The sequence below is a fragment of the Rutilus rutilus genome, assembly GCF_951802725.1.
Source record: "Rutilus rutilus genome assembly, chromosome: 1".
Lineage (NCBI taxonomy): Eukaryota > Metazoa > Chordata > Actinopteri > Cypriniformes > Leuciscidae > Rutilus > Rutilus rutilus.
The window spans coordinates 50,162,575-50,175,379 of record NC_140209.1 but is presented as its reverse complement, the minus strand read 5'-3'; the positions used below and the strand labels follow the sequence as shown (position 1 = coordinate 50,175,379).

At 38.1% G+C, this 12,805-nt stretch overlaps 1 protein-coding gene across 1 annotated transcript in view; it reads right to left on the bottom strand.

Moving 5' to 3' along the window:
- Positions 1-12,805, bottom strand: part of tanc2a (tetratricopeptide repeat, ankyrin repeat and coiled-coil containing 2a) — a 164,973-nt gene that overhangs the window by 114,720 nt on the left and 37,448 nt on the right. Inside the window, exon 2 of the mRNA XM_084405786.1 lies at positions 12,496-12,617. The gene's annotated coding sequence lies outside the window, so the exon portion shown is untranslated. The remainder of the gene's footprint in view (positions 1-12,495; positions 12,618-12,805) is intronic.

Genomic DNA, 12,805 nt, shown 5'->3' with positions numbered 1-12,805 from the left:
GACTGTTTGGGTTTATATGAAATGATAACACTTACAATAAAATTCCATATGTAACATTAACTAAGGTTAATAACTGCTGTATAAGGATTGCTCATTGTTTGTTTGTTAATTAAAATGTACTAATACATTTTTAAATTAAGGTTTTTATTTGTTAACCATAGTTAATGCACTATCAAACTAACATGAATGATCAAGGTGCAATTTGTTTTTATCCAATATCAATTTTAAAAACTATCGGTTGATTAATCAGTTATCGGCAAGTATGGCCCAACCTAGCTATCGTTATCAGTAAAATCCACTATCGGTCGACCTCTAGTATTTATTTTTTAACGTGCGAAAATTTCGGACGAGAAACGACAAGGACCTTTACAGTTCGGAACAGGTTTCGTAAACCGCCATTTTCTTGCAACAGATCTTCATTTGTGTATGTAAAGGAGGAATTCCTGCTGCAGTTTTGAGTCCTTTACACATTTCACAAGCTCTTCATGAGTTCTCAGCTGGTAAAAATACCACCATATGTACACACATTCAACAAGCGTGATTTTTCGGCAAGTTGTCGCAAAAGACGTTTTTTGTTTTGTATCTTTAGGTAACAGCCAAACAGCAAATCAGGACTAAATGCATAATTTTCTCTTTTTTTTTGGTCCAGACTAAAAGAAACGAAAGAACCAAGAGAACCGAACTACAAGTGTGAACACACCCTTAAATGACCAGCCAATGACTGTGAAACAGTGGTGAAAGTGAGATTGTGCTGTAAACCTGTACACAAGTGTGTGCTGTATATGCCACAATGGACCTCCACTGTTTCATATACAGCACACTTACACACACACACACACGTACATAAACGATAGATGGTTTATTTATTGGCTGAGCGGCATGATAGATGACAAAGATGCGATTGAGTTCTAGAAAAACAAGCAAAAAAGAGAATGAGACTAAACTAAAGTCTGAAGAAGCTATTCAGCTAAATAAACAATTATAGCGTAAACTCAGTTTTCACTCCCAGCACTTATGAACTGCTACAACATTATGGGAAACTAAATGTCCACATCACTGTTGCTACAGATATGAACATTGGAACGATTCCTTGGCAAATTGAAATAAATATATAAAATCAATATTAATATTTAAAAACTATACAACTTCATTTTTTTTTAGTTTTTTGTTGGAGAGTTACACCACCTAGGCTAGATATTTCTGACATTAAGCCAAACAAAAAAAATGCTGAATATATAATTCAGAAATTTAAACAAAATGTATTCAAGTCAAGGCCTGTATTAATTACATTTTTAATGTATTTTCAAAAGATACGGACAGAAAAAAATTTAAATGAGCGTCACATCATTATTGATTTAAGGAGTTCAGTACCATACTGCATTTGAAGATAAAAATAACAAAATAACATGCATAATAAATGCAGAATTAGTTCCAGGCATCAAGAGACATGTTAGTGGGGATCAAAGCCAGAATAACCGTACTCAAGTTATTTAGATTTACTATGAAATAAAGTGTGAATTCTGTGAAAGAGCTTAAAATGACAAAAGCCACTAGTCAATCATACAGCACTGCACTAATGTATCAGAGCTCCAGAAAATGCCTTCTGACTTACTGGATAAAATGTCCTATCCTTTTTAAAAAGGTCTTATCCAACCTGCTTAAGGGAAACATAAATAAGCTTTAAGTCAACTAAAAATCCAAAATTATTTTAACCAACACATTTTTTTTTATCAAAATGTAATAACTTGCTCTGCCCCTTAAACAGCAAACACCGACCATGCTTGTGTATTCTTGCGCTAATTAAGTTAGCATTCAAAGTACTAGTATTCTAATAGAGCACCATTTCAAATGTGTTCCCTCTTTTACTCGAAAGAACATTACACTGAGGCAGCTCGGGCAGGCCCGCAGAGCTTATACTAAACGTTTTACTCTCAATACGAAAAACAGGCTCATTAGCCCGGTTAAAGGTCAACCTAAGCAGCGAGACACACCATACGCATGTTATGAGGTGTCAAACAATTCCCTCATTAAGGAAAAACGCGTGTTTCAAAGAAAGGGAATAACAAGCGGTAGTAGAGTCAGCTGCGACAGAACTCATACCTTAGAGTCAACATGGTAATCACTGCCGAGTTCCACATCCAGAGCAAATCTAGACGTGCAAAACCGCCAGATAATTCACATAAAAAAATAGCGCCTTTTAAAACTTACTGCCAAGCTTTAGTGTGTTTTAAGCACTACCTTGAAGTATATTTAATAATGTGGGATTAAGGAGTAACTTATTGATCAAAAACTTAATCAAAAACTCCCCTTAGGAGAAGTTCAAACAATCTGAAGGCCCTTTTCCATCTAAACACACTACAGACCCTTTTTACCCCAACTAGTAACTATTAGCAGGCAATTAAAGACATATTAAAAGCGATTAAAAGTCCCACTTTGCACCCTGAAAAGAAATACTCGACCACTAAAAGAAAAAAAAAGAAAAAAAAGAATTGACTTTCAACAATATTATGACCCCTATTTATGATTTCCTGCCCAATCTGGTCCCCCAAGTGTGTGTCCAACCTGTGTGTGCTTGGTTTAAGGTTTACTTAGCTATATTTCGGGGAGGAAACCCCAGAAGTAAGATAAATAATGGGCTGGGTTCAGAGTTTGATACATTATGGCATCGAGGCAATTTGGTCGGTGCCTGCAGAGTATCAAAAAATGTCTTGTCATTCGGTACCAAATTTCGAAGCGTCCCAACACCCATTGATGGAAAAGATGTGGAAAAGATCAAAAGTGTGGCTACATTTCACCAGGCTCAATGCCAGCAGCGCGCGATACAATATTTGCAACAAGATAATTACTGCCAAGACCAACACGACAAATCCGATGAAGCATTTGACAGTGCACGGAATAAACTTAAGAGGAGAAAGTTGCTCCGTCTTCGACTGTAAGAAGAACTGGAGCTCGTCACAAATGAAACGTATAGGCTACTTGCCTCACAGACATGAGAAATAGGCATACAAAGCTTGAAATGTCTACTTTTAAACAAACCAATTTGAATTGAAAACAAATACTCTGATTATGTGATTTAAATGATAGTTGCGTTTATCTCTATAGGTGCGCGCATTCACTAGATTGCAGATATGACGAGTCAGCAACGTCATCTTCATCTTTGCAGCCAACACTGACTCAGAAAACACTAGTTTATTAATAAACAATAAAAATGTATCCTTGCTATTCTTTCCTGACACATTCATAATCATTAGGCAACTTTTGCCAGTACAGGAAGCTTCACACGTGCGCTTGAGAGCGAGGCATATATTCCACCCCCCAGTGGCCTATATGAGTCATTGAGTCTGTAAAAAAATTAAAAATAAAAAAATAAGTCAAACTAAAGAAAAAATGTTCACAAGTTTTTGTTTTAGGTAATATGTAATATAATCTTGTTAAAACAGATTTCATAAAATTGGTATTGAAAAAAGTATCGTTCAGGAACCGGTATTAAAGTCAAGGTACCCAGCCCTAGGTAAATATGACAAAACCTTACTCTGGGATAAGCAGGATATGTCCTGAATTAGAATACTCAAAACACGTTTTCCCACCTAAAAATGCATATAAAAAGATATTTTATAGTCACAGGGTTAGTTTTAGTTTATAGTAAATATAAATAGCTGTATAATAAACAATAGTCTAGATAGCAAAGTAAATGTGTCTGTGTGAGACAGAGAGAGGAAAAAAAAGAAAGAGAAAGGCCAGGCTGTTACATAAATCTGACTAAAGTATCCCTGTAATGATAATTGCAGGTGCGTAAAGACACTGAAAGTACCATTAGTAAGGGTTAAGGTTCAGGTCAAGGTCAAAAGGTCAAATCTTATTCAAAAAGGGACATGTAGTGTGGTGGTTAGCCATCCACATATTAGTGTCCAGAGATACTAGTGATTTACATACACAGCAGTGGTTCATTTCATGAAACCGATTTACGGTTTGTCAGCCATTAAGGGTCAAGATTTACAATGACATCTAATGCAATGCGCATTGCTAACTCAACAGTGATCATTCTTTAGCTTGAGAAAACATCCGGGAGAAACACCTAGATTTTAGAAGTGTATGATAATTAAACAATCTTTCTTATAAAAGGCAAAAAAAAAATTAAAAATCAAATAAAACCAATACTATACATACAATGAATTTAAAAACAACAAAAACAAAACACCACAACAACAAAAAAAAAAAATAATACAATAAAAATTAGAGTCTTTTAAAATATTATTCTAACCAGCCACATGGCTGTGTGATACTTAAACACTCATTATTATTACAATTCTGTTTGGTGGTGCAGAAACGACACCATAGAGATTTAAAATCTAACTTACTTGAACAAAACAGCAAGACCAAGGTCAAAGGTTTGGATTCCTCCTGAGAAACAACTATGATAAATCACCTATCATGCTGATTATCATATGGTGCTTCACATTAACCATCAGCATGAACATCATCTACGTTTTTACCCGAGTTTGACACTGTCGCTAAAACGTCCTCCACGTGCCCTGTGCACGCCTGGCACTTGTGGTATTTTAGGAAAGGTAATATAACCCATGCAGCGGGTGTGCGCGGTCCCTGTGGAGCAACACACTCCCCTCCGCTCCGTCAGGCAGACACAGCCAGACAGCAGTTTCTGAAAGAGGACCGAGCGTGTGCAGAGTTTAACATTACAGGCGTAGTCACCTGACCAAGGGCAGATGACGGACAAGAGGAGACTAACTGAATGTCAGGATTACAGCTGCAATCATTCATTCAACACAGCCGTTTTAAATTAAACCGTAACGGTCCAGTACACCAATTATCAAGAACAAGACTTGAAGACTTCAGAGTTTGTCGAATTCAAATTATTACGTTCTACAAACACTAAGAACATAAACATTATAAAGCGCTCCAAAAACCCAATTTCGTCAAAAAGCTTTGATTGTGTCTGTGTTGAAATGCAAGCCTTTGTGAGTTTTAATCATGTGCTTTTCCAGCACTAACATGACAACGCAGTTGAGACGTTACAGAGAAGATGGCAACGAGGGAATCAGAAAAGCCACGGATTGTGACTAAGACCCCTACGGTGACGACACCCACTCAGAACTCCTCCGTGGTTATGATGAGGGGCCAAACAAATCTGACTCAATGTAAACAACATGGCTGAATGTTTGCTGTTTACAGACAATAATCATGAGAACATACTTCCTTCCCTTCTGTGCTTATGTGAATGAAAGCATCAGTGTTTTCAAGGCAATGACAAGGGAATATATGTTCCTTACGGTTCAAAAGTTTGGAGAATTGATTAATTGATTAAAAAAAATACAGCAAATGCAAGAATTTTCTGTCATCTTTGCAGGACTGTGATATGAAGAGTGTGTAAAGTAACATATTTTAGCAATCGTGTGAAAGTGAATAGCACATAACGGACACAATCCCGGTATAAACATGAATATCTATGGGTTCAATATGAGTCACATGACTAAATTACGTCATCGTTTTCAAACACCTCCGTTTTCACAGTCCACAACGCGGAAAAGGCGTATTCAAATGTATCCACTACGTTTTCGTTGATAAAAACAGCGTCTCAGTGTGGATGGAAGGCCAAAATGGAGAGAAAAAGAGGAGTTTTCAAACAAAAACGTATTAGTGTGGACAAGGCCTAATGCATTAACTAACATTAACTAATGGGACCTTATTGTAAAACACTGCCTCAAATAAATGCTGTTTTTTGGACTTTCTATTCATCATCCTGAAAAAAAAATACATTTCATGGTTTCCACAAAAATGCAGCACAACAATTTTCTACATTGATAAGAATAAGAATTATTTCTTGAGCAGCAAATCAGCTAATTAGAATGATTTCTAAAGGATCATGTGACACTGAAGACTGAAGTAATGATGCTGAAAATTCAGCTTTGACATCACAGGAATAAATTAAATTTAAAATAGATTAAAATAGACAACAGCTATTATAAATAATATTTCATAATAATTACTCTCTGTATTTTGATCAAATAAATGCAGCCTTGGTAAACAGCCTTCTTTTAAAAAATGTACCAACCCCAAACTTGTGCACATTTGTGAAACTAGTGTATTAATATATGAATATATAAAAAAAGGGTGTATTTTATATATTGCCTTGTCATTACTCATCAAAAATAGGTAAACCAAAAAAAAAATTCTCATTAGTGGGTGAGCAATCTGAGACTACAGTACAGCTGGAAATAAAGACACCCGGGAAGAGGCAGCTCTTTATTACACTAGAAGGGCCCCACTGGTCTATCAAACAAATGATACCATGTTAGAGAGCAGAATAAAACATCAGACCATTGAGGAATGGAGGGTTTCTGTCGATCAAAGTTGTTCCTTGTCCAGCAGCTGTCGCAACCATGTCAAATAACCCAGCTAATCAACACTCCAACGCCTGAGTGCTTCTGGGTAAACAGATGGAGGCTTCAACGCTCTGCATCTAATCGACCATCACTGATAAAGCAGAGGCTGAATCCCCGGAATGACAAATACAAGAAACCCTCTAAATTCTCCACAGATATCAACGTCAATGTTATACTGAATTTGTAAAGCAACTTTGGGTAAACAGAACTGATGCGATAACATTCCCTTCCTTAAAAAGCAATAGTTAGGGTTAGGGATGTCACGGTACCAAAATTCCAGTAGTCGGTACCGATACCATTACAATTGTACGGTTCTCGGTACCAATTTCGGTACCATAGCAAAATCTGTTGGAACTATTTCTCCATTTTATTTAACTATTTGAAAAAAATATTAAATTCAATGACTTTATTTATGACGGTAATCATAGGTAAATGATACATACAAGCATTAAAGGCTACATGCTGTTTAAACGTAAATATTGCTTATAAAAAAAAAATCCCATGGAGACGTAGCTAAGTCTACTGTACAGTAGCCTAATTATTTCTGTCAATTTCTTCAAGTTAAACCAAACTTTTATTTTGACGGGTTGCCGTGAAGACCTTTGAGTTTCTGTGTGTGTATGATATGACGATAGTTTTTTCTCAAATTAAACGGTAAAATGCTCATGAAGTGACTCTCAGAGTGGCTCTGGAGATGAATTTCATCATGTCCTCATATCGTGAGGCAGCAGAGACTGAAAACAGCGCGAGCGTCACTCGTGCTTCAGTGTGTCTGTGTCTGTGTCTGTGTGTGTGAGTGTGAGTGTGAGTGTGAGTGTGAGTGTGTGTGTGTGTGTGTGTGTGTGTGTGTGTGTGTGTGTGTGTGTGTGTGTGTGTGTGAGAGGTAAATGAAACCGCGCGTCTGCGCCATTCATCCACACAGAGACAAGCAGAACATGCAGGGTTAATATTTAAATAGTCTTTTTGCAGTTTAATATACATAGACCCTATATATATATATATCGTGGTATACACTCACCTAAAGGATTATTAGGAACACCTGTTCAATTTCTCATTAATGCAATTATCTAATCAACCAATCACATGGCAGTTGCTTCAATGCATTTAGGGGTGTGGTCCTGGTCAAGACAATCTCCTGAACTCCAAACTGAATGTCAGAATGGGAAAGAAAGGTGATTTAAGCAATTTTGAGCGTGGCATGGTTGTTGGTGCCAGACGGGCCGGTCTGAGTATTTCACAATCTGCTCAGTTACTGGGATTTTCACGCACAACCATTTCTAGGGTTTACAAAGAATGGTGTGAAAAGAGAAAAACATCCAGTATGCGGCAGTCCTGTGGGCAAAAATGCCTTGTTGATGCTAGAGGTCAGAGGAGAATGGGCCGACTGATTCAAGCTGATAGAAGAGCAACTTTGACTGAAATAACCACTCGTTACAACCGAGGTATGCAGCAAAGCATTTGTGAAGCCACAACACGCACAACCTTGAGGCGGATGGGCTTCAACAGCAGAAGACCCCACCGGGTACCACTCATCTCCACTACAAATAGGAAAAAGAGGCTACAGTTTGCACGAGCTCACCAAAATTGGACAGTTGAAGACTGGAAAAATGTTGCCTGGTCTGATGAGTCTCGATTTCTGTTGAGACATTCAGATGGTAGAGTCAGAATTTGGCGTAAACAGAATGAGAACATGGATCCATCATGCCTTGTTACCACTGTGCAGGCTGGTGGTGGTGGTGTAATGGTGTGGGGGATGTTTTCTTGGCACACTTTAGGCCCCTTAGTGCCAATTGGGCATCGTTTAAATGCCACGGCCTACCTGAGCATTGTTTCTGACCATGTCCATCCCTTTATGACCACCATGTACCCATCCTCTGATGGCTACTTCCAGCAGGATAATGCACCATGTCACAAAGCTCGAATCATTTCAAATTGGTTTCTTGAACATGACAATGAGTTCATTGTACTAAAATGGCCCCCACAGTCACCAGATCTCAACCCAATAGAGCATCTTTGGGATGTGGTGGAACGGGAGCTTCGTGCCCTGGATGTGCATCCCACAAATCTCCATCAACTGCAAGATGCTATCCTATCAATATGGGCCAACATTTCTAAAGAATGCTTTCAGCACCTTGTTGAATCAATGCCACGTAGAATTAAGGCAGTTCTGAAGGCGAAAGGGGGTCAAACACAGTATTAGTATGGTGTTCCTAATAATCCTTTAGGTGAGTGTATATCGGCTACAGATAGTGCTCCAAGTAAAAAAGTTAGTCTGGAGCCCCGTGCTTAGATAAAAACATGGAAGCGACTTAAAGCAGCTGCCTATTAGTGGGTACATGAATATACCCGGTACTACAGAAATGCTGGTATCGTCACATTTTCAGTATCGACTTGGTACCGAAGTACCGGTACTTTGACAACACTAGTTAGGATCTTGATCCTAAAAACAGAAGCAGCATTATGCAACATCCAGTGATTAATCAAATCAATCCCCGTTCATTTTGTCAGTACAATATATTTTTTTTTCACTAAGACATCGCTAGTAAATTTCACTAACAATTACAAAGAAACAGCAAGTAACACATTCAATCAAAAGTGAAATTTTGATGAAGAAATGGTTTTATTTACAAATTTGACAAATCGTAGTATAAAAACCTGATTGGATAAAGCCTCCCTCTTTAAAGTTATCACCATCTGTTATGAAATAGAGGCTATGTTAATAATACTGTAGGAGCACACAGTACTACCTGCTACTTCTGCAGTGTACAGTATGCAAACTCAAAATTGTATGCAACTTTTCTGTATACATAGAACACATGGATTACCTGCTATCAATGGCAATATGTGAAGTAACATAAGTGCTCAACATTGGATTTCTAGTGTAATGAGTGAAGAATATCTTTCTTCACACATGGTTTGACCAGACTGCGAAATGTGCAGACATTTTCTGAAATGATAACTTGAATATACTCAACAAAATTAAATGTAACATGTCAAGATCGTGAATTTTTTTCCCTAATCGTATACATATAGCCTAGCTTATATTGTGCAGTATACAGTACAGTAATAGTCTTTTTGAAAATAGCCAAACATCAGAAAAACAAATGTGATAACCCATCCAAAAAATACAGGCCTAAATCATCTCTGCAGCATCAAAACAAAAATATAGTTCATTTTTATTAATGCAATAAACACTGATCCATCTTTACAATTAAAATAAATTAGTAGCAACAGACAGCTGAAACAGATGTCCTGCCTTAAAAAAGTCTTTGAGATCAGATCGCAGGTGGTGCTTGTCTTGCATGAGCAGGAGCACCATGGGGTTTTCTAAAATGAGACATCTCAAAGGGTCCATGCTGTTTGTTTCAACACTGAACACATGGCACAGATATCTGCATCTACAAATCATCAGGAGTGGATAGAACTCCAGCCATTCAATATTTACATGTTGGCCGGTGTTAAAAACAAGAACAAATTTCCAACTGATGTCCCTTTTTGGATGGCCCTAATGCACCATTTGTTTGCTCCAAACTTAATCAGTGATTTTTAACAACAGCATCTGTTTCTAGCTGTACTGTTTTGTACCTAAATTTGTCAGATACACGTTTAATGATACTAACTCAGTAATCTAAGCAATACAAAATTAATCCTGCATTAAAATGAATATATTGGTGGGTTACTTGGTTGCTCAGACAGACAGACAGAAGGTGAGTAACGTTCTCTGGAAAAATCTACCTGTACCGCTCTCCACCCACTTGTACCGCGGTTCATCTTAAATCTGACGACGCATCTATAATATGGTTTATTGAAAATAACAATGCGTAAAACAGAGACAAAGTTCTGCTAATGTTTCTGTTGATGGATACATATCTGGGTTCCCAATACGATACAACAGTGATTATCAAAAAAAGGATCACTCTTGACAAAACTGTCACTCTTTGTAAACTTTATTCAATGCGAGTGCCGTATGCTCGAATATGACCAGTCATTTCTGCCGTCATCACCCGAGTGTTGATAGCGCGCGAGCGCAGGTGAGACCTTACCAGCACACGTTGCTATCGTGTTTAAACTAAACTCATTTAATCCTTGTAAAATTTAAACATTTAAGAGCCAGAAGACTCAAGTGAGAACTCTCGTGCACTGTGAGAAGATTTTCAATTTCAACTTTATTCAATTTCTGTACCTGAAAACTAATGTTAGACCTACCTGAAAAACATGAAAAGCACCATTTATTTTATTTGTATCTTTGATCTACTGTATTTATTTGTGCTGTGTCTTGTAGTTAGATTATTTGTTCTTATTTTCTTTATTTTTATTTGACAGTAGTCTTTTTTCCCCCATTTAAACATAGCACATACCAAATACCGAAACAGTGACCCTAAAACCGGGATAAAAAAAAATGATAAAAAAAATCTAACCGTGAGCAATTTGAACCGTTGCACCCCTAACAGACAGACAGACAGACAGACAGACAGACATATAGCTGGACATATCTTGGCAGTTTTGATGAGAATCACCCAGAAAGTGTAAGAGTGACACTGTGATCCCAGCGCTGGGACTGTGTGATTCAAATTGCTCATTTGGGATTCTACGACATTAAAGAGCCCTTGAACTGTGTCTTTGACACCCTGCAGCTCTAACCAAGAACAATTTATCACCCCTAAACATGTATTAGCCAAGTGTGGATTATTTGATGTCCTAGAGAAATGCTGTTCGTTTAGATTGCTGGCCAAGTCCGTTTCTTACAGTCCCTAAAACAGCCCACACTAGTTCATGCTTTGAACTCGACTCTGCTGCGACTGCAGCTGCCTGCAAATAGCAAATAAGATTTAATAAAACATGACTCGGTGGACATTGAACACAGAGTCCATTGCATCCTGCTCCCGACTCCTTGCTTTTCATCCCTACATTTCATTCTTTCTGCCACCTTTGCTTTAAGAAACAAACAACAATCTTCTCTTACAGCTACATCTAAAAGAAGAAAAAAGGGAGAAAGAATAAACTTGCCTCTTTCCTAATAACTCCCCCAACTCTCTGCCCATCCTGTTTTGGAGCAGATCAAAGGTAATAATCCCCCATAATCCTCTGGTGTGCCCTTGCTGTTGTTATGGTCATTATAGGCTGCCGCATTGTTGCTAAGCTATCACGATTGTTCAGAGGAAAGCTACACTGGCTCAGTTTCACAGTGTAATGCCTATTTCACGGATGGACAGCCACTAGGATAATTAGATGGGGCCCGAGCGGACACAGCAACGATGTGCTTTACGGACAGAAAGTAAGGCCTCGTTTTTGCAAACTAAGGGGTCAGGGGGGGTACAAGAAACTCTTGTCAAGTAAGTATAACAACTTAGTGTGTTACTTCGAAAGTTAGAGTGGCTGCAAAAAACAACTAAAATGAAAAGCGTCATGAAAAGAATGGTTGGAATTGACATGCACACTTTAGTTTATAGCACAACAGTCATGTAATAGTTACGGAACCATAGAAGGATTGTAAAACTGTGACACATGGAATAAGGATAGCTGCTTTTGTCTTTGCCAGATTTGCTGTCAGAGGATCAGTTACTATTCATTGGCTGCATACAGAACAAAATCTTTGGATGGAGGAGATTGTGAATTTAAATGGCTTTTGCAGATTACCACTTGAGTTGAGACTGCATCCATGCATAGCCAAGGTAAAGATTTCACATGTTTAAATGTGCACCTTTTCCAAGTCCAAGCTTTGATCTGTAACAGTTTCTCTAAGGCTATTGGGTTTGACTTGCCATACTAGTCATACTGGATTGCGATGAAATCTCATTGCAATCAACTGTGTTAAACATGAAGTCCTTTTTGCTTTTAGCATGGACAGACAAATTATATGTTGCTGAAAACCACACAACTGTTTAGGATGTGATGGCAGAACATTAAGGCTTGACAACTTTCCAGAAATATCCATGACAAGCAAATGCTTTATGCATTAAAACCTTAGAAGTGATAAGTTATATTTAACCAACCAATCTACAAGACTGCCACTAAACAAAAACCATTGGGCTCCATTCTTGATTCCTTGCTGTACAACCTGTTTTTCCCATAAAGACAGTGAAAGTCAACTCACCATTAGAAGGAGGTACAGGGCCTCACAGCAAACCGGTCACAGCAATAGGGGTCGAGTTGGAATCGTTCTCCTGTGGGCAGGAGCCCAAGTCCCATCTCCTTAAGATTTAAACCTCAGCAGCTCTGCATAAGACGCAGAAAACAAAAGCAGCACATCAGAAGCATGATAACAAAAACAGCGGCTGTCATTTTCCAGAGCCTACCGTTAGCCAAACAAACTAATATCTTGCCTGAGAGCCTATGTATAGCCCCACAAATCCCACCGGCACCTTCAGCTGCATGTTGCTGGAGGGGGGGTGTCTATGTGTAAC